The sequence below is a fragment of the Anabrus simplex genome, chromosome 12, assembly GCF_040414725.1.
Source record: "Anabrus simplex isolate iqAnaSimp1 chromosome 12, ASM4041472v1, whole genome shotgun sequence".
Classification (NCBI taxonomy): domain Eukaryota; kingdom Metazoa; phylum Arthropoda; class Insecta; order Orthoptera; family Tettigoniidae; genus Anabrus; species Anabrus simplex.
In genome coordinates this window covers 102,453,019-102,480,915 of record NC_090276.1, presented here as the reverse complement: position 1 = coordinate 102,480,915, position 27,897 = coordinate 102,453,019, and positions in this window count along the sequence as shown.

Genomic DNA, 27,897 nt, shown 5'->3' with positions numbered 1-27,897 from the left:
TTAACAAGATCCTTCATTCTCCGTCCGTATTTCTTTGAGGAGGTGACCCCTCGTGGGCCTATTAGGTGTACAGTGACCTCTGCACGTTACAGGGACCTCCTTGTGCAACACGTGATTGCAGCTTTGCAGGAATGCAACGGCAATCACACCGTTATTTTCATGCAAGATTTCGCTCGCCAGGTGAAAGGATTGTTTCGAGAAACGTTCAATAAAGACCGCATTATCTGTAGGCATTTTCCAAGATGCGCGACATGTAGGTCTGACTTCACCCGATATGCTGCGGGCAACTGTCGACCATGCCGTGCTAGAGGTGCAGCACATAGCTGAGTTCAGAGGCCGTAATGAACAGTGCTTGTAGCCATAAATGCTAACGACCATTATCATGTTTGACCTTTCCTGCCCTTTTTCTGTGACCCGTACCACTTCTTATAGCGCGATATTTTCGCCTGGTGGCATAACTTGGAACTAATAATGTTTGTGGAACAATTTGCGTGCGCTTTGCTTAGTTAGCATATCTACGGAATTTCAGAATTCTACCGTCACTACAGACCGTGCCGTACCGCGCTGAACACCATAACATGCCATTTACAGCATCCATCGCAAACAGTATATTGGTCCCTTATTGCCACTTTATGAGTGATCACAGAACACCAGGTTTCTCTTTTCGTCATCGTTATTTGCACACTCCAGCATTTAAATTGAATTCGATCGATCATCACCCATCCCGATTTTCCGCTATGTGCACTAGCGAATACTATCGCCAACATTTGAAGGTACTGTCAAAAAGTTTTAGTAATTTATTTTTTATTTATTTATTCTCGACTCCTCAACTAATGAATCTGGTTAAAGAAAGAACATTACTCTTTTTGGAACACTCAATTGAAGTTCAGAACGGAGAGGCGAAAATATGTTCTCACATTAAGTGCGTAAGTAACTGGGCTGATAGCAGTGGTTAACTCGTTAGAATAAAGGCTGAAGTAAATAATCCCATTATTATGCTGTTAGAAACTAATTCAAATAGCCTTTGTGCTTATGACACAACAGGCAGATACTGAAATTACATATTGGGACACAGTCGTTGACTGGACAATTTTCCCAACAGCTCAATTTCTTCTCGGGGTATCCGATTGTCAAGTAAAATCTGGAAATTTTACACTAGGTTTCGCTTTACGTGAGGTCGAAGAGAATGGCGGTCCACGGTAAACTTATCTGCGGTCGTTTGATATAGACACACTATCAATTAATTATTTCTCCTAACTAAGGTACCAACGACGTGAGAACTCATATATTCAAATTGGGTAAATACCCATTCGTTAGTTCGCATATCTTATCAACTAACTTATCAACTATATCAAGATGAAAGAATTCATAACACACCAAATTATAGAAAAGCACAATAATAGTATTTATTGAATAAACAGATGCCCTATGAAATGTAATCTGATTTGGGTAGTATTTTTGTCTGGTATTATTTACAAGTAAAAGTTCAGAGTCAGCGCTGGCTCGTAGAAAAAGAAAATAAATATAACGTTAAGTTATGTACATCAGTTCCGTCATGAATTCAAAATCGGATACAAATATTTACAATTAATCACTGGATTCCTACGGTCTTCCTTGAAATCAAGTCCTTGAGACGACACCAATATTATTATGTTGTTAGGATTGCTCAGTTTCATGATAAACATAAGCTAAATAGATCTGAGTAGACGTACAGTTAATCTGAAGTGACTGTAAGATCAACAAATAGATCTAAGCTTGAAAATAATTCTGAATTATAACTTCGAACTATATATCTCAATTATATTTGAATTATGAATAATATTTAAATTATACGTTGCAAATCATAAATCTCAACTAATTTATTTGTTCTTTCGTCAATGTTGCGCATGGCTAACGATTTACGGACTAAGGCATTTCCCCTAGTGCCTGTTAAATCTGGCCTTTAGCCTATCATTTCCCTAACCATTACTCATTGAAAGAATGTAAATTCCAACAAACTCCGTTTCAGGATAAATAAGCTATCTATCTAACTTCAACATAAGTGTTTGGTCGACATACACACGTATTTGAGGCTCAGTATGCCCCCTCTCTGTTATATTCCATAACATTTCTCGTTTAGGCAAGTTACTGAATTCTTATGCGCAATCGTAATGTAAATAATACGTATTTGTACATGGGAATATATCACCGCATTTATGGGTATCCTGAATGCATTTGGTCAAGATCATCGTCATAAACATATGATAATATTCTCGTAATTGGAACAAAACATCTACAATTGACATATAATCCCGTCATAAATTCAATTCTACTTCAATGAATTACATCCATACCTTGGTTTAGCTCATCTCCGCGGTGTGGTCAATTTCACGTACCTGTATCCTTTCACATAATTCCTTCCCTATAATAAGTGTGGCATGGCACATCCTAAGCTGCAGGCACTCCTCGGCCTCTACGTAATACATGAATAAATCTTCGCATTTCATATACAACAACATACTTCGTCGAGTTACCACTATTGTAACCATATTTCCACATTCATTTAACATCTTAACTATCATAGCCTCCATAACAACATGTCGCGATTATCTTCACTTTACCATGTCAAAATGCCACAATTCCCTTCTCATAAACGCGTTTCAATATCGCTATTTATCATAACCCTAAAGCTAAGTTCAATGCATTTATTGCGAAGCAAAGAGTACGTGATTCTATGCGTTCATTACCACCGCGCATACCAACGTGACGTAGACATATAGCATAACAAATATGAATTCATTGCAATTCCACAATGTGTCATTACTATCAGCTGTTATTAAAGACACTTCTTTCCACTTGTAGTTACTCACGAGTTATTCTGACCAAAATGCGGTGATGGATATATATAACATACAAGAATCTTATACTACACTGCTTAATCATATTACTATGGACTTAAATATCTCACACATCACTTTCATTATTCACTTGCACTTTAAATTCCACGGTTTCTATAACCAACTTATCGGCACATGCCAAAAGCACCTGTGTACGCGAACCAAAAACTATGTAATTAAATAATGTAAATGACTTAGCCCGCTTATCGTTACATCTGGTCCAGCTGTTCCGCCTCCACTCGGATGTAGTTGGCTCTGCGGTCAGGTCATGGGTTGGTCGCCTGATAGGTCCTCGGCCTCCTCATCATGGGTTGGTCAACGGGTTTCCCAATGCCTTCCTCATCATGGGTTGTGGTCTGGTTTCCCATTGCCTTCCTCATCATGGGTTAGTGGTCTGGTTTCCCATTGCCTTCCTCATCGTGGGTTGGTCTTCCGGTAAGGTTGTACTGCTCCCCCAGCTCGGTCCATCATGCATATTTAGCAAGCCATCATCATGCTACTTCTGTTAGCAACAAAAATGCAGATTTCAGAACAGTAAATAGCCATGGTATGTTCCATTCGACGATAATAATTCCTCAATTATTATTTCCTTTGCTGCTCTCAGAGGTGAATTTAATTTCGTCGGGTTTAAGTTCTGCGTATATATATCTATTTCGGCTGCTTCCCGCAAATGTCGAAAAAAATTGTTCTTCTTCTCTTGAAACTAAATTCAGATAGTCTTCTTCCCGTATGAGAATCTTTCTCCTAGGTTTCACTTGCTTCTTCCTTGTGGAATGTAGCTCAGTTGCTGTCGAGATCCTCCCACGCGTATTTCGTCGTATCTTGCCTATTTTATATTTTTTATCGGCTTTCTTTCGTCGGCTGGTGAATTACGTCGTTTCTTTACTACGACGATCCCTTTTTCGCAAGTACTTCTACTAAATTTTTCCGTCTTCTTCAAATTACTTAGCGCGTTCGCCAATTGCGTCTTCACCCTCCGATGAAAATGTTTAAGATGGAGTTTTTTAACAATCCGTTGTCTTCTATTTTTTTCGTAAAAAAAATTCATTTTACAGTCCACTGTCCGTAGTGCCTTCAATATATGACCGTTCCGTGACGTGTATGGCCTTCATATAATACCGCATTAGGTATCTATTCCTTGCATCTTATAGATCAGACGGGCCATGCCTTCACTCGGCGCCATTTTGAAAGCTGTCTACGAGATGTAAATGGGCACAATATGAATATAATACTTCCCAAGGTATGGCAGTGTGCGTCCCTCATTTGAGAGTTTATTCTCGCATGTGGTTGAATTTCAGAAAGAATGTTCTCAGGTAGATTTATAGCGAAAATGCTATCATTACGCTCCGGGGTCTTGAAATATACAGGGCGAACTTTAATAAAAATCGACAAACTGCAAGACTGATTCCTGTCTGGAAATAAAAGAAGAAAATATGTCCTACGAACATGTGTCCGGAAATGGACGGTGTGCGTGCAACGACAACAACTAGTCCCGGAACACAGTACATAGCTGAATCGCATCCACGTCACAGCAGATATTCAAAGTGGCCTCCATGGGCTGCAATGCAAGGGTGCAGACGTCGTATCATGGATTGCCTCACTCTTTCGCACGTTCCAGCCAATCGCAGAATAACGCCACAGGCGTCGTGAACACGCTGTTGAACGGTCTGCACATCAGGAACTGGTTCAGCATACACAACGCTTTTCAGATGTCCCCAGAGGTAAAAAATCCAGGGGCTTTAAGTGCTGCTATCTAGGAGGCCATCCAACAGGGCTTCTGCGTCCCCCAAGCGCCTGGGGAAGATGTTGTTGAGGTGTTGGCAAACTGTAATCCGGAAGTGGGGTGGTGCTCCATCATGCAGAAACCACATAACCTGTCTTATTGCCAAAGGCACATTCTTAAGCAATCCAGGCAGAGTACTCTGCAGGAAGTCCAGGTACGTTCCTCCGTTGAGGAGTTGTGAAATTATAACTGGTCCAAGTATGTCGTCGCCAGGAATCCCTGCCCAAACATTGATGATGCTGAACCGATGGTGGTGAGACGCTTCAACCATTCCCCGGGAATTTTCTGTAGCCCACAGATGTTTATGCAGATTGATGGTGCCATTTCTGGTAAAGGTTGGTTCATCGGTAAAGAGAACTGACGACAGAAATCCCATAACTGTGATGGTCTGGTGCAAAAACCATCGACAAAATCCTTCCCGTAGAGGGAAATCCTTGCACTCGTTGCAGGTGATAGGGATAATAGCAGTTGTCATGCAGGATACACATTATAGTAGTCTGGCTTACCCCATGTTGGCGGGCCACTTGCCTGGAGCTTGTATTAGGGTTCGTCTCAATGTCCTGTAGAAGCTGTTCCTCCAGATCTGGTTTACGCACAGTCCGTCGCCTCCCTGCACGTTCGTCTGTCTGAAAGGAACCATGATCACACAAACAACCAAAAATGGCATAAACGTTGTGTGATGTGGTTGTAGTCTATTAGGGTACTTGTTTTGGTATAGCCATGCTGCCCCTCGACCGTTTCCATTGGCTTGGCCGTACACAAACACCATCTCGGCTTGTTCCCGACATGAATAGCGGACCATTCTGCTTCCGAGAGCACGTTACTTCAAACACACTATCTGCAAGAGAACAAACACCCTGCAACTAGTTAGAGAAAATTTCATTCGTCAGTGCCATCTACCGTCGGTACGATGCATTTCCGGACGCATGTTCATAGGACGTTTTTTATCCATTTCTAGTCAGGAATAAGTCCCTGCAGTTAGTCGGTTTTATTAAAGTACTCCCCGTATATTCATGACACGTGCACATTTAAATTACGGTAGGTTACACAACGCTGTTTATAAAAGAAAATTAAATCGTTTACCAAAGAAGTCTACTACTGTATCATTATTTTTAAGAATCAAATTGAACATGTAAGTTCACATAGGAGGGAAATCATTCGCGTTAGTTTTGAGCAAAGTGATTGCCATTTCATGCTGCTTTTAATGCCATTTTTCTTGAAGCCTTCCTCACGTTTACTGGTACATTGTGTGGCTGCGGTAACGAGCGAGATTTCCCATCGTGTTTGACATGATGCCACATTTACAGTGCATTATGCGACCACAGTATGAAAGTGTGGATGGTATTTCTAATTGCACATTACTGATTATTACCATCATGGATGACATAATGGAGAACATCAAGTAAACCTCCGATGAACTGAATGCAACGGCCTCCGCTGATGACCGTATGATCTAGGGAGAAACCGAGGAACATGTACCGTCAAGACTCAATGATTGGAAGGTTAAGTTCCAGGAGTCCAATCTCAAGATAATTGAACTCAAAACTGTAGCGATGTCAATAAGCAGAGAGGGACGAACAACAAACATCATGCTAGGGAACCATCTACTAGAAAGTGTGGAAAGTTTTACATTCCTCTGTAGTGTAATATCTCGAGATACACCAGCCACAATGGAGGTGGCAAATAGAGTGCAGAAGAGCTCTCACTTTTACCAGCAAGTACGAACACTCCTCTGGGAACCCAAAGTAGCAACAAATTCAAAGCTGGTGATGTTCATACCAATCTTAACCTATGGTATTGAAACATGCACCTCACTAAGAGGGACTCATCAAGGTTGCAGGCATCCGAGAATGAAGTTCCCTAGGTCCACAATTCGAAACCCAAACTGGACAAGTTTAGAAATGATGTGGTTATGGGCCCAGGACTTTGAACTTTGGAGCGTGGGTTGATGACCACGGGGCCCTTAGCTGAGGCCTGGCATTGCTTCCACTTACATGTGTCAGGCTCCTCACTTTCATCTATCCTATCCGACCTCCCTTGGTCAACTCTTGTTCTTTTCTGTACCCCGACGGTATTACGTATGGAGATCCTTCGTGGCCCTTGTCTTCCATTGACCGATACCTTCATTTTTCGAAGTGTCGGACCTCTTCCATTCTTTCTCTCTGATTAGTGGTGTTTTTTTTTTTTGCTACGGGATTTACGTCGCGCCGACACAGATAGGTCTTATGGCGACGATGGGATAGGAAAGGCCTAGGAGTTGGAAGGAAGCGGCCGTGGCCTTAATTAAGGTACAGCCCCAGCATTTGCCTGGTGTGAAAATGGGAAACCACGGAAAACCATTTTCAGGGCTGCCGATAGTGGGATTCGAACCTACTATCTCCCGGATGCAAGCTCACAGCCACGCGCCTCTACGCGCACGGCCAACTTGCCCGGTCTGATTAGTGTTATAGAGAGGATGGTTGCTTAGTTGTACTTCCTCTTTAAACAATAATCACCACCACCGTGATGCGGTTAGGAAGGAAGCTGGGATTATTACATCATTGTTAGATCGGCTCAGCATGTCGTTTGGGCATGTAATGAGGCAAGGACAGCATCTGCTAACTCAGGGAAACGAATTGTGGGAAGACCAAGAAGATGGACACTGCAGATCGGGGGAGGACACTAGAGGACATCATTAACGACAGTACGTATTTCTATACGACAGAATGGAAGAGGCTCGTCAACAGTACTGAACAGTATTTTATATGGAACTGAAAAAATCACGTGCCAGTGATTAATTTTATGCCAAAGGACATCAACGAATGCATACTTCCTCTATCCCTCTCTGAAACACAGTGAGCACATCCCATTTGCATTTCTAAACTTTTCACTTGTCCCCATTCATTTTGTAATCTTTGAACAATTAATAATTCTTCTTTGCATATTTCTAAAACACAACCTTCAGTTTTCACCGTATACGTAGTCCTTTTGATGTTGCACTTCTTTGTTTTCTTAGGATAGCTGAAAATAATGATGATAATTTTAGTTATATTCAGTGGCGTATGCTGGTATCAAGACGTCGGCTACCACTAGACTTAGGCTACCCCTTTTCGATGGTTGGTTTAGGGAACATCAAGCCTTAAGCATTTTGAGCTGCATCCAACAGCCAACGGAGCTGCCCGCTGTGTTGTCAAGGCTGCTTCACAAGCTACTGCCCTCGTCTCTGCCACCGCCAATACTCAACACCTGATCAATCGAGTTGGTAGCCTAAGGTTTAGCAAATTGAAGTCCAGCTTTGAGGCTAAATGGATAGAATGCTTGCCTTTGGTCCGACGGCCCCGGATCAATTTTCAGAATCAACCCCCTCATACTGTTAATTCCCCTGGCTTGGGAACTGGGTATTTATGACGTCTTCGCCATTCATTTTATCCTTATTAGGTCACCACCAAGCCTATGTAGATGCATGCACCATTATTATTATTATTATTATTATTATTATTATTATTATTATTATTATTATTATTATTATTATTATTATTATTATTATTATTATTATTAACCATCATCATAATCGTTAAATAACAATGGTGAATTTTACAACGGTCGTACCCATCGTTCAATGGTTAATTATCTTCCTCGGAAGATCAGTGGTGGTGCCCGACCCATGATCACGGGTTCGATTCCAACCAACAAAAGAGAACACTAAACCTGAAAGATTGCGTTTCATTTTAGCAGATCTACTAATAAAAAGGAAACTATATTCCTCCTATAACAGCAGCCCTGCAGTGTCTTCCTACAATGATGTAGAAGTAAACGGGAGTGAAATACCAGCACTCCGTTATCTTTATATTTAAGACAGAAGAATGAGCTGAGAAAGTACTGTATATACGCATGGTGATCTGACGGACCGAAGCCTAGCACAGCTATCCTCCGCCGGTTCCCGCGCCTGTAGGCAGACAGCAGCAAGCCGCGTGGGGCAAATGGAACAATATGTCAGATGCTTACAATATAATGTGCTTTAGATTTTCATCGCTCGCATTTCAGGTTTGGGCCCCACTGATAGCCTTGGTAGCCCTGAGTATACGCCACTGGTTATATTATTATTTATTTATTTAGGATCGTTTCAACCTCCTATGGTTACAATTACTCAACACCATTGCCTGTTGACGTTCTTCCCTTTTAGGCTTTTGTTCGTTCCTCATCCGAAAACAGCCATCTTGTTCTCTTGGGTTTCTCTACGAACCTCTCCTTCTGTTTGTAATATCTCCCTCCTCAATGCCAAATGTTGTGCAGCGCCCGGTGTTCATTCTACCACCGTAATCTAAGCGTTTATTCATTATTACCTTCTGTTAGCTGCTGCATTTGATTCGTATCCTGCATGCTTTAGGGCCTGTAGCTGCTGAAGGTTGCACTTTTATTCACTTTCAATGCTGGTTCATGACAAACCTGTTTTGGAGATTTGTTAGGTCTGCGCACAAAAGTGTCCCTGACGCACGTGACGGTCTCATCTGTTGCCTAGTGTCACCCGGAACTCATTCCTTTATACTGACATCTCGTCGTTTGAAATTTTCAAACAATTTCTGAATGTTGTCAAATGGAGGATCACATCTGTGTTCTTGCCGGAACTCAACATTGAACCATAACTACTGCATTGTGCTTTTTAAACTGCAGTACAGAGAAACAGCTGCCATCTGTAAGTGGAACTCTGCTTCTGAGTAAATGCCGCATTGTGTACAGACTTTCTGCGTTGCTATTTCATCTGATCCACAAAAGAAATGTCTAAACTTGGTTTCCTAACCATAATAACCACATACACTAAAACCTCGTTAATTCAAATTCGTTAGGACGCTAAAGTCGGACTTCGAATTACGTGATTTCGAAATAAACGCCAACTCGTAATTCAGAAATGACAACCCTTGCCGCGTCAAAAATATCCTACATTACCCACTGCTTGATTCACAATTTAAACCTTTCAAATGCCATGAAGAGAAGAACTATTTCCGAAATGTATCCAGCAAGGTGCACGTGGGTAACTCACTGACAAACATAAGAGAAAGGAACACGAGGACTCCACTCTGCACTCTGTATTACTGTACTGTTTGCATTTTTAGACGCCTTGTACTTGCACGGAAAGTTTTCCAATAGTCCTCTTGTAAAATTCGAAACATTGTCAACAGAGAAAAACTCGTAGGTGTGTATAATTTACGCCCACTGCAATGCCTGTCTTTTGCTCACACCTTTTATAAAGACCACCGACCCCACTGCAAAATTTTACAGGTGCTACAGCTTTGCCCTGAAGGCGTCAATAGCTGTTGTCACCAAACCCGTTCCTTACATCTGCATGACACTGACTTGAATATTTGCTGTGGAAAGCTGCAATTTTCTTTTTATATATGACCTTTGTTTAAATCCATCTCGGAGCATAGCTGGTTGCGCACTAACTTTTTGTGTGTTGTTATCTAACCACCAATGAACACGAACACTATCTGCTATTCTGTAGAGCTTAACCCAGGTTTTCTAATGTGTAAACTATATTTACTGTACTATGGCATGTTTGAAAGATACAAAACATTTGCTGTGATTTATGAATCCGCCCATGTATTATTCCAACGTGAAAGTAATGCACTCACTTCATGGCGTCATCCTCAGTTAATAAGGATACAACATGTATATGTTGTACCCTTTTCGTGATAAAAGTACATCGATTACATTAAAACAGTCCTTAAAATAACAGTAGAATGGAGTACCTAGGATGTGATCTTCGAACTAGGCCCGGGGTCGAAATCTCATCCCCCTACTGGAATAACACGCTAGCTGCATCGGTCGGGCAAACGGGTCAGTGAAACGTCCTGAAGGGCAGTAAACTATTTATTCAGTCGGGGAACCTTAACTATGAGAGGAATGTTATTTACCTGTGAAATGAGAAGAATGAATTGTCTTTTTCCTTAATTTTAATGTCTGAGAAAACACATGGATAATTTATACATGGATATGCCACCTATAAATTAGACTCTGTAATTTTCTTGAGTGTGTGTGACTGTCCTCTCTAGTCCTTTCTCTAGATTTGCAATTCACTCTGAATATATTCAAAACACTTTGTGCACTAGTAGGTACCGTTGTACACAAAAATAACTGGATGATGGCGTATCTTGTAGTAAACGCCTTACTTACACGATTAAATCATATATTCAATTAGCAAATCGTCGTCCTACCGGCGAGAATTACCATTAGCTGTTGAATGAACCAGCTGCGACAAATTCTGATATATGAGCTTGTATAAAATATCTGAATGTCGCATCACTTATTACAAAAACACCCATCTCGCTATCTCAAGAAGCAAATATTACACATCGTATGTTCCAATGGGATGTCACTTAAATATACACACGAATTGGACATTTTACAACGATGGTCCCTATAACGAATCATATTTAACGAACCAAAGACCTACGCAGTATTCAAATAAGTATCACTCCTGTAAATAGAAGACAAATAAATACACTCGATATTCACAAGATAAATCATGCGCCCGTAGTTCGTGGCAGCAGCATAACTGCCTCTAGTGCTGCTGAGACACGAACTCGTGTCCTTTGACAATAGTGAAGCCTTGAAATACCTAGTCGTTTTAATTAACAAAAAGAAATGAGGAGTTCTCTCATTGATTGGAATTTTAGATTTACCGAACGGTGTCTACTTCTGACTGGGTGTATGTAATATCGATACCGGGGAAGGGAATTTAGCACTCTGCGATTGACAGTATTCCACACCCCTCCTCACCTAGCCGGATTTTAAATCCCACCGCTCAGCTGTTAGCGTTGTCCTTGTCACTAACTCTCCATTTCTACACAAGAGGACATAGCTGGTCACGTTATACGGCCACTTTGGCGCTCTGCTTTAAATCTCATATTACCCTTGAATGCCATAGGCATCAATTAAACACATTGGCTTGCATCTACCCTAATTTAAACCATTGGCGCGAAATAAACTACATCGCACGTATCATTTAGTCATATGGGGAGAGGTTCATATTTCATCAACACCGCATTCAATGATATTTCTTATTCACGTGAATAGCTCCGTCCCAATTCTCGGCATACCCAATACATACATATTATAGAAGAAAGAAAAGTCCTCTCACTCCGGACAAAATATGTTGACACTCGCGTTCTAAATAAACTCAAACATTATCACACTTCACATGTCGCATCGTGGTTTCTTCACCATACTTAATTTATACAAAGGAATGACCTAACACATTACGTGCAGCATCTACTAAAGAACTTGAAATTTCTAGATGATTCTTGTTACTCATATTTATTATCGATGATACATGCAGTGATTTTTCACGAATATTTAAAAATCCATTTAATTCCCACGGTAAATCAAATATAGGGTCTTAAATGTATCATGCACGAATTCCCATATTAAATAAAGAAATACGGTCACCGAGCGTGAAGAAGTATCAATACTAACCCTATCAATAACTACTACCATCCCTTTGAGAACAACGAAATTCCACCCTACATTTCTAAAGAATTGGCATGCATTAAATATTTACAGTTTTACAGGAAATATACTTTCAAATATTTTTACAGTACGGTAGTGATCTGTCTGGATCACCCCACAGCTCACTCAGAAAGGCACATCTAGTCACTTAGTCGCACATCACGACCGCATTAGCAACCTGAAGTCCTGTGTTCGGCTGCCGCTGGGTTGATGGCATGATGTCTTGACCTCTCGTACAATGTAGCACTTCTGGATGTTCGACGGCGTCTTGACTGGATACAGGCCATCCGTTCGATCCTCTTCTTCCTCGGGGAATGATGTCACTGGCGCACAACACAAAGAGGGAATCTGACTTAATTAGAATTGCGATAATTGCAACACATTATAATTTCTACGATCAGAGAGACTCATAGGCTCGAGCCCTCCAATCAAGCATCGGTATTGTCCTGTAGCCCGCTGCTTTCCCTATTGGCTGTCTATACTACTGTCGGCAGTTTAGGCCCTAATTATACAAGTTCCCACTTTCACTGTTCTTAGAAATCTGAAGCTATCCTCACGAACGTGATTTAACTTTGCCTAATTAATCACTAGTTTATGTGCTATGCTTGGGGTTTCTTAGCCGATATCGCCCTGAGTTTATACATCGTCATTGAGCCGCACTATCTCCTACAGCAGTTATTTCAGCTCCCGTGCTATTCCTTCGGCAGTTAATATGCTCGTGAACTTACTTACACGATTGCACAACCTACTAGCGTTCGACTTTACGTTCTCTTTTTGCTCACATATTTGTGCACTTGAGCATTCCGCATATGATATGACTATCATAGTTAGGATTAATGCCTACTCTGTTAATATCGATATGCTTGCCTCAGCTTGCACCCCCTTTTTATAATGAAAACGGGTCAGACTCGAGAGAGAGAGAGAGAGAGAGAGAGAGGGTAAGACTCCTCCTATTTGCAGAAATCGCTCCGTTATCACGTAGTTCCCACGAACTTGGTTACCCGAGTTTCCACTGATCGATTATCATTTTGATCGCCTCACGCATTTTGCTATAATCTTGAAAGCGTCCTTTGGTATCCCAGTGAGGGAGGGGCTTGTGATTTGGCGGTTCTGTGGCTTCGTTTTCGCTGAGAGCTTTCTCCAGGTTGTGAACACCTGTTAGGATGACTGTGAACTGCGTAGAGTACCCCATTAGAATCATATAAAGGACTTCTTGGTGTTAAAATTTACTATAAAATTCGCCACTTTTAATGAACCTTGTGTCATGAGAATGTGAGCTACATTAATTTTATCCCTGAAAACAGTTGAAGGTAGTTGAAGGTTGTAGGTAGTTGTGTTTCCGCGGGAAAAGGAGCTTATATTTGCCAGGGTTGGGCACAGTGTCTGTGACCTTAACTCTCTGCCCGGAGGCGAAAATACGACTCGTTACAGCAAGTACACGCAAAGAGAGCGCAGGCAGCTCACCACTCGTATCCCGTGGACTTGGGCGCTGATTATCGTAGGAGAGCGCGGAAAACGGCAGGATACCGTAGTACACTCTTGGTGACGTGATGAAAGGTCACGATATATCGTTACGTTCTTCACTTTCATATGATAGACCAATGCAGTCTTTTCTCAGTTCTACGACACATTCAAGCACTTCTTCCTGGATCTCAGGAAATTTTCCGCTCTTTGGTCCACAACACGATCATCAAGTGGATTTTTCCTTCCTTAATTCTACTTTCAGAGCCTGCACTTGATAGTGTTTAAAATGCACACCTTTCGTTCCACTTTGCACGTCACTCGTCTTGCTATAAGAGGCTAAAGGCAGCCGCGGTTTACTTACCTCTAATCACGCCTGAAGGCGAGTCACTGGAGCAGGTAATTGGAATGGATGGTCAGTGGTCGTGGACTTGGTTTACATTCAAATTGTGATTCTGTGCGGTTTTTGTAGCACTGCGAAAGATTTCACTACAAAGTGGAATCCATGTTTTTTATGAATATCTTCTCTCTCTCTCTCTCTCTTCCCCCTGTGGGTGGGGGCGGTAGAATAACACCCACGGTAACCCCTGCCTGTCGTAAGAGGCGACTAAAAGGGGCCCCAGGGGCTCTGAACTTTGGAGCGTGAGTTGGCGACCACGGGGCCCTCAGCTGAGTCCTTCCCCCTGTGGATGGGGGCGGTAGAATAACACCCACGGTATTCCTGCCTGTCGTAAGAGGCGACTAAAAGGGGCCCTAGAGGCTTCGAACTTTGGAGCGTGGGTTGGCGACCACGGGGCCCTTAGCTGAGTTCTGGCATTGCTTCCACTTACCTGTGACAGGCTTCTCACTTTCATCTGTCCTATTCGACCTCCCTTGGTCAACTCTTGTTCTTTTCCGATCCCCACGCTATTAGGTTTGCGAGGGCTAGGGAGTCTTTCATTTTCACGCCTTTCGTGGCCCTTGTCTTTCTTTGGCCGATACCTTCATTTTTCGAAGTGTCGGATCCCTTCCATTTTGCTCTCTGATTAGTGTTATATAGAGGATGGTTGCCCAGTTGTACTTCCTCTTAAAACAATAATCACCACCACCCACATCAGCTGCGTCCTGGCATTACTTCCACTTACTTGTGCCAGGCTCCTCACTTTCATCTGTCCTATTCGACCTCCCTTGGTCAACTCTTGTTCTTTTCCGATCCCCACGCTATTAGGTTTGCGAGGGCTAGGGAGTCTTTCATTTTCACGCCCTTCGTGGCCCTTATCTTCCTTTGGCCGATATCTTCATTTTTCGAAGTGTCGGGTCCCTTCCATTTTTCTCCTGATTAGTGTTACATAGAGGATGGTTGCTTAGTTGTACTTCCTCTTAAAACGATAATCACCACCACCATCTCTCCCTCTTTCTCTCTCTCTCTCTCTCTCTCTCTCTCTCTCTCGCTCTCTCGTACATCAGCTTTGATATTATTTTTCTTATCCTAAAATGGCGGTCGCAAGTAAACATTTAAGCGGGTTACAATATTTTCAATGTATAATTAAATAATGCAAGTATATGAAAACTAGTGTTACTGCCTAATTAGTAATGTTATGGTCACTGTTTCGCTTCGTTGTATTAAGGATGTCATGTACTTGTATTAGTATATGGTAAAACCTCTACACATTTTTCTTCTTGGTTGTAATTATTTCATACTTACTTTTACAGAGAAAAAGAGGCAAAGACGTAAGGAACAACAGAAACAGCAGCCTCAAATGAGGCCAGAAGCCCCCGGTGTTCCCGTTCGACCCGCGGTATTTGTGCCTGGTGCTCATCCTCCTAATACGTAGCCGGGGATACACAGTTATGTGATTCCAGCGCTGAGACAACAGCACAACTGTATTCCATTCCAGGCGCAGTAGCCTCAGTCGCAACAACAGTCTTAAAAGCAACAACAAAAGGCTTCTCACCAGCAGCATTTGGTGGTAGGAGCACCTGATCCCAGTCCAAACGGTACCCCTGCGTCGGCACGCTTAATGACCGTATCAGGACCTAGGCTCTCACCGTTTGGCCCCAGTCCTGTCACCACCACCGCCTCTAGTCAATTCACCAATGGGCTTGCCAGCAGTCTTGCCGGCCACCACCAGTTCTCCGATCAGACCCTTATGAAGGCTCAACTTGTTGCTGCAGCTGCCTTCGTCAGTTCGAACGCACAGACTCCGACGGCTGCTTCGCAGTTCTGGTTACAACAGAGTCAGTTCCCTTCTTCATCAACGGCTCTACCGTCTGACAGAATTCCTCCCCCGCCAGCATCCACGCCATCCTCGGATAGCTCGGCTATTTCCCTGGCCTACCTCCACCCGGAGCCACTCCGTCAACGTCTGTATCAGCAGCGTACCTAGTTCCTCCAGCAACAGCAGCAACGTCAGCTGCCGACAAGTAGTGCGACATCTTCGTCTACACCTTTGGGCTTCACCCTCTCCAACTTGCAACCTCCTCCTCTAACTCTCTGTCAAGCACCACCACTACTTCGACAACGTCTGCAAATCACCAGCAACAAATCTACAGCTTCGGCAAGGGTATGTCGAGTGCGGAATGGGCGAACCTGGTGAGGAAAAATGCCAGCAGCATGTCCAGTCAGATGCCTGCTATTACCGCTTAACTGAACCAGGTTAGCAAGTATTCAGTGATGTAATTGTAACTAATTGTATTTGTAAACGTCTAAGTACTTTATTATTTTGCCCAAGGTATGGCAGGTGTCCATATTAACATTATGAATGGCCTGAATGTTATTTGAATGCTTTCTGTATCCTGAGAGGCACTTTACATTATAACCCATTCCTGCCAAACCCATATATGTACTTTTCTTAAGGCATTTCCTTGTCCACTGAACCTGTATATTTAAATTTCGGTGCTTTACCTATTCTGCCGAACATGACATAGGGTCTTGCTTTCAATTTTCGGGGTAATATTCAAAGAGGTTTCGTTTAGCAGATATACCGCACCATATTACATGTTTTGAAACCGATCTCTAAGTTATTTCGTCTTTGCTGAAATGTAATATCTTTTCCGCTATCCTGTAGACATCATGGTGCCCCTAAGTACATTTTCATCTCTTGTTGACGAAGAAATAGATCATTTCTTCATAAGTAGTGATTTTGAAGAGGATGATGGAGAATGTATGGTTGGTGATATTGCATAGCAAGAAAGAGTCTGACAATTTGGTAGCTATGAATCTGATCAGGAATTGTCACCTTCTGCTGAAAAGAGGATGAAGAAATTGCACTGTATACAGCAGGCCTCTCCATTTTCTTGTTTATCAGGTATGTTTTACCCAGTTGTTCATGATTTTGATGATGATAGTTCTGGAATCACCAACTTTGCATTATGCAGTATACCCGTAAGAGTATTGTTAATGACTGAGATGTAAAATTAAATCCTCCTTTTAAAAAGCCTGGTACAGAGGGTTTGCCTGGTCATTAAAACATGGCAGTGTGTCCAACACTTGTCATGTTTGTCTACGGGGGCTGGTATAAAGTGGGACGAATCTTATTAACTAGTTTTACAATCGGTTGAACTTCCTGACATCAGCATCATCATAGGAGGTGAAATCAATAACCTCCAATCCATCTCTGTAATCGGCTTAATTTTAGGTGCTCGAGGATTCATTCCAAATTTTTTGTCGACTTTTGCAATACCTTCGGGATGAATAGAGATATCATCTATAACATCGCCATTACTACTCCCAGAAAGTCCATCGTGATCTCCAAGAACCTCAGATAAATATTTGGCGTATTATCTCTTGTATCTATCTGTATCCATTATTGTTGTTAAGGTACCGTTTGTCCTTGGGCAACCCGCAGCTGTTGCAAGAAGATCGTATAATAAAATAATTAGACGATTGTCTACAATTAAAAATATATTTTTTAAAATAGGGTGAAACCCAGTGCTGGCACATACCCTGCTCCTGTTAAATATCACCGATATGGAAATTTAAAACCTCTGTTGAAATCTTTGTTAAAAATTTCTCCTAACTTGGACAGTAGTATCATGTACCTCATTTGATGTTCAGTTCAGCAATTTAAGTACTTTTCCTAACACCTGCCACCGAATGAGACTCTCGCCCAGAATTTATAACGACAAATCGCAGAGAAATCAAGTGTTTACTGACCAATTTTATTGAATTTCAGAAAATGTGTCACAAATTTAAAGGTAATAGAAGTCTGCTATAGCGAATATGGTGCCAGGTGTCCACAACGAAAGTCATGGTATTCAGTAGGGCACAGCACGAGCTGTAATGATGGTAGAAGTCTGAAATTTTGTAGAAATTCTAACTAAGTAATGGGTTCACGACTTATGCCACACAAATTACTAGTTCCATGTTTTGCCATCAGGCGAAAATAACGCGCCGTAAGAGGTCAGAATGTGCGATATTCCGTAACTCTGACGTCAAAGTTTTCTTCCGGTAGAATTGGGTTGTCAGTTCCTTGGTTGTTGCCTAGTGGCGCATGCTGATTCCTTTTGTGAGGTGAATCTTGTTTGTAACATAAGAAACATGAACTTCTCCGTGTGAAACGTAATGCCTGTTGGGAACAGAGACAGTGCACTAATAGTGAAGTTCTTTTTATCATAATGGCAGCAATATCAACGCTGCATTGCGGGAATATCGAAGACAGAAGCAGCAGAGACAAGTAACACGCTGAAGGAAATGATTAACAAATTCGAGGAAACTGGTAAATGAAGTGTCGCGCCAGGGAGAAAACGGAAGCCCATCCCCATGGATGTTTTAGATGAAGTAGCCGTAGCAGACCGTGCAGCACATTCCCCCAATTCCGTAGCAAGTGCTCCTGCTTTGTCATGTGAATTGTCGCTACACCGGTCAAGAGTTCATAAGATTTAACGGCGCATTATACACTGATATCCCTATGAAGTGCATACTGTTCATAAACTGAACCCCCAAGTTTTTTGCAGAACGCCGTGACTTTGGCCTTCGGTTTATGGCGTGCGTGGAAGTGGACAACATGTGGCCGGAAATATTCTGTGGGCTAACGAGGCGCATTTTACTCTGGATTGTGCAGTGAATGCACAGAACTGTCGCATATGGGGTTCCACTCCTCCTAACGTTGTGCTGAACAACTATCGCATTCAGCTTTCGCGACTGTTTGGTGTGGTTTAACAAGCTCCTTCATTCTCCGTGCGTGTTTCTTTGATGAGATGACCCCTCGTAGGCCTGTTAGGTGTACAGTGACACATGCACGTTATAGGGACCTCCTTGTGCAACACGTGATTGCAGCTTTGCAGGAATGCAACGGCAATCACACCGTTATTTTCATGCAAGATTTCGCTCGCCAGCTGAAATAATTGTTTCGAGAAACCTTCAGCAAAGACCGCATTATCTCTAGGCATTTTCCAACAGGCGCGACATGTAGCTCTGACTTCACCCGGTATGCTGTGGGCAACTGTCCACCTTGCCGTGCAAGAGATGAAGCACGTTGCTGAGTTCAGAGGCGTAATGAACAGTGCCTGTAGGTATAAATGCTAATAAAAAACCCATAACCACCGTCATCATGTTTGATCTTTCCTGCCTTTTTTCTGTGACCCGTACCATTGCTCAAAGCGCGATATTTTCGCCTGGTGGCATAACTTGGAACTAATAATGTTTGTGGAATAATTTGCTGGCGCTTTGCTTAGTTAGCATATCTACGTAATTTCAGACTTCTACCGTCACTATAGACCGTGCTGTACCGCGCTGAACACCATAACATGCAATTTACATCATCCATCGCAAAGAGTATATTGATCCGTTATTGCGACTTTATGAGTGATCACAGAACATCAAGTGTTATTTTTTCCTTATCGATATTTGTACACTTCAGCACTTCAATTGAATTCGATAAGTTCGCTTCGAACAGTGGTAGTGTGCGGTTGTACTTTCCTACTTGGTTCGTGTGCGACAAGTGTAGTATTCTATAGTGCAAGCGTTATCTCTTCGGTAGTGGGGGTGGCGGTACTAACCGTTCACCGGACATGGACACTTCTAGTGATATTGATCATGAAGAAACAGTGCGGTCAACCACTAATAGTGTCAGCACACCTGCTATCGGTGGTGAAACCTCTTTATCCAATATACACTCTGATAAGATTGTTATAACTAATCCGATTTACTACTATTCAGGACACCGCGGTCCGTATGTAAACTATGTTGAGTCAGCTGATAAAAAATCACTGGAAATATTCATCCCATGGCGCTTGGTCGGACCTTCTACGATAGTAAAATTGTCGGCATAAAATCTATCAAACCGAAAGGTGCAAAGCGTATTCAAATTCTATTTGACTCAGCTAACAGTGCCAAACTTTTTCTCAAACACCCCATTTTGAACTCTCATAAACTTAAAGCTTTCATTCCGGAATCCAATTGTATCGCATTGGATTAATTCGGGGAGTTGATAAGAAATTAACTGAGGAGGACATTATCACGTACATTGAATCCCCCGTTCCTATAGTTAAAGCCCAACGGCTCAACCGACGTGTGACAGTTGATGGAGAAGCTAACTTTGTTCCTACGGGAATGATAAAATTAACCTTCAAATGCCAAGCTTTACCCGAATTTGTTACTATTTTTCATGTAATACTAGAGGTTCAGGCGTTTATTTTTCGCCCTATTATCTGCGGGAAGTGTCAACAATATGGGCATACAGCCAAAAACTGCAGAACAAAGTACTCGAGATGCGGTAACTGCTCTAAGAATCATGAAACTCACACACGTTCTGATGTAATACGTAAATGCCTACATTGTGGGCTAAATCACAGTGTAGGATCCGATCAATATGAAGTTCATCAGGAACAAATCGCAATCAAGCGCATGATGTGTGTGGTCAATATTTCCTTCCAGGAAGCACAAGAGAAACTCCATCCGACAGGATTTTCCCCCCCTTAGTGTCCCACATCTATTTCCACAGCTTAGTACAAGCAATTCGACGTCTCCACGTGAGACTCCTCGTAAAAGGAAATTCACTGAAGTAATTCAAAGACCACTTCGACCATCTCCTCAGCCAGGCTTTTATAGAGCAGGCTATCACGCAATGTTACGCAATTCAAGAAGAAATACTGCAAGACTTCAAGCGACTAGCAGGCGTTCTGGGTGAACAGCCTCAATGGGCTCATTTATTAAAAATCCTCTTTAACAAAGTTAGTCAGTTTTTAGTAGAGGAGGATGCGCATACTGCAACGGAACAGTATAAGTATTACTCCAAAAAAGCATGAATTAATACTTCTCACCCAAGAATATCATCCCCATATTATTATATTACAAGAGTCACGGTTAAAACCTGACTCCACGTTTTCCGTCCAGGGTTATAATGTTGAACGACTCGATGATTGTGGCTACGGTGGGGTACTGTAACCGTACGTATGTACGATCCCCGAGTTTTTAGGTTAGGAAATGTTCGTATATAGTTTGTTAGGTTAAAATCATGTAATTTTGTTTATTTACCATGTAAAAACGTAATATTATAAGAAGAATGTATAGTTAGGGAATTTTGCATATGTTCATCATTATATTTTGTATAAATTTCCGTTTGGGTAAGAGTCTGTAAATATGGCCTAGCCGTAAGGATTGTGCAACTGGGAAAACTGCGACTATATCGGGAAGGACGGTTGAAGTCAGTTGGATGTGTTGCAACAGGTGGCTTGAAAACACGGGGTACGGCAGGTTGTATCGGTTGAAGAATTGGAGTGAATCAATGTGGACATACATGAGTGGACGGTCTATGTCACATCATATACTCGATAGCCAATGCGGGGGCTTTGTTTTGAGCGAGGTTTGTGTTGACAGAGTGACGCGGGAAGAAGTGCCGGTGTGAGCGTTGCTACCACTAAACTTTTCAGGACGCGATTACCACGTGTAGCAAGCATATATAAGTGGGTACGCGTGTGCGGCGAGTTATTCTGATTCTGATTCTCATTCTCATTCTGTTTCTGACTCTGATGCTGATACTGTGTGTTTCTCATTTGTACTGGTCTGCGGGAGCGACATATTTGCGCAGTTTGCGCAGTTACGGAGTGAACATGGTATAATCTCAACGACTTACCGGCTTTGCAGTGGACTTTCTGTAAAAGAAAGTGTTTGTTTGGAACTTGTCACCCGAGTATGCAGCTTCAGTTGATGAAGAATTTTGCTATTTGCTTGCCTCTGGAGATGTAACACTTTCTGTCCAGCCAGCAATTGGAAAGAATTCAAGACGTCGACGAAGAAGTGTAAATAAGGTTAGGGATGCTCGTCTTAAGAAGGTTGCATCCATATGTAGAGAAATAGTCGTCGTACTTTTCTTTACCAGATTTGAATTCACGGTAACAGTGGAGTGCAGTGGGGCTCATACCTGGAGGTATGTTAAAAGTATAATGATGTTCGATTTTAAGTGATGATTTTAATTATGTGTAATTTGCCTTTGTAGACGGCAAACGAGTAAATCTAGTGAAGAGATGATTTTGTTGGATAGTATTGTGTATATTAGCTCTATGTAAACGGCCAGCACTAAGTGGGTTGCATAAGTGTTTATTTTGTTGGTGTTTGTCACATATTAGTTCTTATTCTGGGAGTAAAGTCATAGAATCAAACTTTAAGTGAGTCTTTTGTCAGTGGAGTAAGGCTGAACCTGGCATGTTACCCAAATTTAATTTCAGGGGTTATATAGCAAACAGGTAAGGTTACAAAGCAAGTCTGGAGCCTCGTCAGCCTGATGACCGTCGCCTTGAGAGAGAGTGGCTCGTTGCTCTACACAATTAAATATTCCTGCAATTGTTTTGCAGGTGGCGCCCATTATCCTTGTTATTTTCACTTAGTTGAGTCAACGTTTATCTGTTCAGTATTTCAATAGCTTGCGGTAGTTACAATTGCAAAAGTTACAGTACTCACTTTAACTGCGTCGCAAATACCATATACTAACGTCTTGCTACCTTACACGATTCCTAACACATACTCCTTGGCTGTGAGAGTACAACATTTCCTTATCGTGAACCTCTACTGCCCGCCCTCCATACAAGGTAACGCCTTTCAATGGCATCACTATTTTTCACAGTTTTCAGCCCGAGACAGTTTAATAATCGCAGGTGATGTAAACGGACATCACACTGACTGGGGATGTGTCGATGTCACAACAAAAGAACGTCATATTCTTAATGCAGTCTTAAATAACCATATGTTTATTTTAAATGATGGCTCCCCTACGCGGCTATCTCCACCCGGTCACCCTAATAGTGCAGTAGATCTATCAATTTGTTCCGAAAATATCGTCCATAAATCAATGTGGTACACACACAAAGACACTCATCTAAGTGATCACTTTCCTATAATTATTGACATTATAACACATCTCCATCCGCAGAACATAGTTTTAAACCTTCAGCGTAGAACACGGAATCTGCAAGGTTTTGATTTTGGCCTTTTTCATGATTATATTTCAAATCGCATTAAATTTGCCTCACCAACAGCTTCTGCCTATACTTCCTTATATCAGCATATTCAAAACTACCTAGATATATATCACCCTTTTCATTATCGTAAATATAACAATAGTACTAGACGACTTAATATTCACTGGTGGAATAAGCAATGCGCTGCTATGGTGAAACGCAGACGCAGCCTGCTTAGAAGTTTAAATCAAAATTTCACACCAGCTAATTATTTGCAATATAAAAAGTACACTGCCCACCTGAGAAAAGTATTCAACGAAAGACGAAGAGAATCTTGAAAATGTTTTATTAACTCCCTCCATAGAAACACTTGTATTAAGGATATTTGGGCTGCTATAAAAAACTAACTCATATGGGATGCAATAAACTTGACCAACCACACCTCGAAAGCATCTCCCAATTTTACGACACATTAACTCCGAATTTCGTTGTTCAAGAATTTCAGCAGTATACTACAATGCCTCTTTCATATAAATTTCACACACTCTCCCAACCTGTATCTTACCCAGAATTTTTAACGTACTCCAAAAGAAACCTACTTCTGCTCCTGGACCGGACTATATTACCTATAAAATGCTCTCCCATCTTCCTTATCATGCACATGCAACAATCATAGCGTATTACAATAAAATACTAAACTCCGATGCTCCTCCTTCTGCATGGAATACATTTACGCTTGTGCCCATACCAAAACCAAAACTCTCGACTATCAATCTCATCGAATATAGAGGAATCGTTTGAGGATCATGTTTAAGGAAGGTCTTCCTCAGTATTCTTTTGGAAAGGCTTTTGTGGTGTCTAGCTTATCACAATTTGCTACCGGTCTGTCAATATGCCTTTATAAAAGGGAGAAGCACAGCGGATCCCATTAATATATTATTAACGGATTTGGTGCTTGCAAAACAACGCAAACATGGAACAGTTGCTGCTTTCCTTGATATCAAAGCTGCCTATGACAACGTGCCCATACACATGTTGCTGTCGAAACTTCATAACTTACACCTCCCTGCTAATTTTATTAAAATACTCCAACATCTTTTATATTTTACGGCGAATGGAAATCACATGCCAAACCTCTACGTCTAATGTACGATACGCGTCTAATGGGTTGCCTCAGGGTGACATTTTAAGTGGCCTGTTATTTGCTTTATACTTAAAGGATTTAGAAGGTGTCGTACTTCGCGATGTAAGAATATTACTTTATGCGGATGATATAGCCATTTATTTTTCTCATGAAAGTCTGGAAGTCTGCAGAACTCATATCACTCGAGCATTAACTGCTGTTAAAGCATGGTTAAACGAGCATGGTTTGGAACTTTCCTCTACTAAAAATGTAGCCATGATTTTCACGCATAAACGCAAGTATAATACAGACTCTTTCAGAATTGCAAATATTACAATTTCGATCGTCCGGGTGCACAAGTATCTTGGTATATTTTTAGATAATAAACTGTCCGGGAAACCCCATTTTGAATACCTGTCGAAAAAGACTCAAAAATTTACCAATATATTGAAATTAACAATTCGACGAAACTGGGGTGCTGATCTCGTAATGGCTTTATTACTTTATCGGCATACAATATGAGTAGTATAATTGGATGGTTCGGCCGCCTCCTCCTCCTCCCGCCGCCTCCTCCGCCGCCGCCGCCCGCGGGAAATTTGAATTTTGGCGCGAGATTTGAATTTGTAAACAAAGCCACGTGCTTTTTGACAGCTGTCATCGACAACAACGCATCGCTAACCTCACTGCTGCCATCTTGACGGGCCTAAACCTCACTAGCGCCAACTTAACCTAACTAGCATGAGGTAAACAAAGCCACGTGTTTTTTGACAGCCACGTGCTTTTTGACAGACAACAACGCATCGCTAACCTCAGTACTGCCATCTCGACGGGCCTAAACCTCAGTAGTGCCAACTTAACCTAACTAGTGCGAGATAAACAAATCCACGTGCTTTTTGACAGCCACGTGCTTTTTGACAGATTTGTAAACAAAGCCACGTGCTTTTTGACAGCTGTCATCGACAACAACGCATCGCTAACCTCAGTACTGCCATCTTGACGGGCCTAAACCTCAGTAGTACCAACTTAACCTAACTAGCGTGTGGTAAACAAAGCCACGTGCTTTTGACAGCCACGTGCTTTTTTGACAGCTGTCATCCGCCATCTTTAAACTACAGAGCACCGTGCTGCCCTCTTTCATCACCTATCATCGGCAGTGCTGCCATCTTGACAGACCTAAACCTTAGTGCTACCAACTTAACCTCACTAGCTCGAGATAAACAAATCCACGTGCTTTTTGACAGCCACGTGCTTTTTTGATAGCTGTCATCCGCCAGCTTTGAGCACAGTGCTGCCCTCTTTAGCTACTTACCTTTGAAATGTGGTGGCGGATAATTTGAAAAATGCTTTTCGACAAGCAGCCATCTTTAATCCAGAGAGAACAGTGCTACCCTCTATGTGGTGGCGGCAAATTGAAAAATTCCACGTGCTCTTGTTTGGAAACAAACTCACGTGCTTTTTCGACAGCTACCATCTGCCATCTTTAATCTATAGAGCACAGTGCTGCCCTCTTTAGCTACTTACCTTTGAAATGTGGTGGCGACAAATTCCACGTGCTCTTGTTTAGTAAACAAACTCACGTGCTTTTTTGTCAGCTGTCATCCGCCATCTTTAATCTATAGAGAACAGTGCTGCCCTCTTTATCGTAGTAGATGTAAATTCGTCACAGCTGTCATCCGCAGTGCTGCCATCTTAACGGGCTTAAACCTTAGTGCTACCAACTTAACCTTACTAGCGCGAGATAAACAAATCCACGTGCTTTTTGACAGCTGTCATCCACCATCTTTAATCTATAGAGCACAGTGGTGCCCTCTTTAGCTACTTACCTTTGAAATGTGGTGGCGGATAATTTGAAAAATGCTTTTTGATAGCAGCCATCTTTGAGCACCGTGCTACCCTCTTTTGTGGTGGCAGGCAATTCCACGTGACAGCAGCCATCTTTAATCATGAGAGCACCGTGCTGCCCTCTATGTGGTGGCCGCAAATTCTACATGCTCTTGTTTGGAAACAAACTCACGTGCTTTTTTCTGACAGCTGTCATCCGCCATCTTGCATCACAAACCTCAGTGCTGCGCTCTTTAGCTAGATACCTTTGAAATGTGGTGGCGGCAATTTGAAAAAATCTATGTGCTCTTGTTTAGTAAACAAAGCCACGTGCTTTTTATGACAGCTATCATCCACCATCTTTAATCAATAGAGCACGGTGCTGCTATCATGCAAGCAATTACATCACCTGTCATCCGCCATCTTTTAATGAACAGAGCACCGTGCTGCTCTCTGTAGTAGCGGGCAATTTGAAAAGTTCTGTTAGCTGTCATCCGCCATCTTTAATCAAGAGAGCACCGTGCTGCCATCTATGTGGTGGCGGCAAATTCTACGTGCTACGCGCAGCTGTCATCCACCATCTTACATCGCAAACCTCAGTGCTACACTCTATGTGGTGGCGGATAATTTAAAAAGAAAAATTCTACATCAGTCCTCTCTCGACGCTAATTGCACAAGATGGTGACTATACATGACTCCTTAAAGGTGCTTATGCAAGATGATGGCTATACATAGACGCCCTTGGGATGCTTGCGCAAGATGGCGGTTATACAAGGCTCCTTATGAGGGATGCTTGCGCGAGATGGTGGTTGCTCTTATGAGGCGGCTTAAGGATCCATGACTAGAGACGCCCTAAGGATGCTTGCGCAAGATGGCGGATGCAAGATGGCGGCTTTACATAGCTCCTTATGAGACAGCCAGTACTCGATACAACATGTGATCAGAACATTGATTGATGTGTTCAGAACACTGTACTCGATACAACATGTGATTAAAACATTGTGTGGTGTGTTCAGAACACTACATAAGTAGAATCGAACGCTGTATTAGGGGATACCTTTGTTTAGATTGAAACATAACAAGACTAGAATTGAACACTGCACATTGATTGATTGATGTATTCAGAACACAAAATAAGTAGAATCGAACACTGTACTCGATGTCGTTAACTTCAACATGTGATTAAAACATTGTCTGGTGTGTTCAGAACACTACATAAGTAGAATCGAACGCTGTACAACATGTTAGGGGATACCTTTGTTTAGATTGAAACATAACAAGACTAGAATTGAACACTGCACTCGATGTCGTTACATGCGATCAGAACAATGATTGATGTGTTCAGATCACGAAACAAGTAGAACCGAACACTGTACAACATGTTAGGGGATACCTTTGTTCTAAGAAGATCAGCTTGAAACATAACAAGACTAGAATTGAACACTGCAGTCGATACAACATGTAATCAGAACATTGATTGATGCGTTCAGATCACGAAACAAGTAGAACCGAACACTGTACAACATGTTAAGGGATACCTTTGTTTAGATTGAAACTAACAAGACTAACACTTCAAATGATTTGCTTAGTACGAAAATAAAAAAATATATACCGCGTAGCTAACTCGTTCATCACACTGCTAAGACGCTTAGTAATTGTGAATACACTCATACGAAAATCAAGAAAGCACACTGCGTAGCCAACTCGCTCGGCTCACTCGCTTAGTATTTGCAACACACACGGATAAGAATGTTCCGAGATACTTACATGTTTTTTAAGGGAGGGTGAAAGATCATAAATTATATGTACACATGTTGTCTCCTCCAAGTTGTAAGATGAAATAGACGCAGTACTGCGAGTTTCCGCTCTAGCTGGCGAACGGAAGTAGCATGATATCTCAGCAAAAAATAATACGCGTGAGCTTGCAAGTCAGACACAATGATGGATACCGCGATTCAAATCCTGGTAACTTA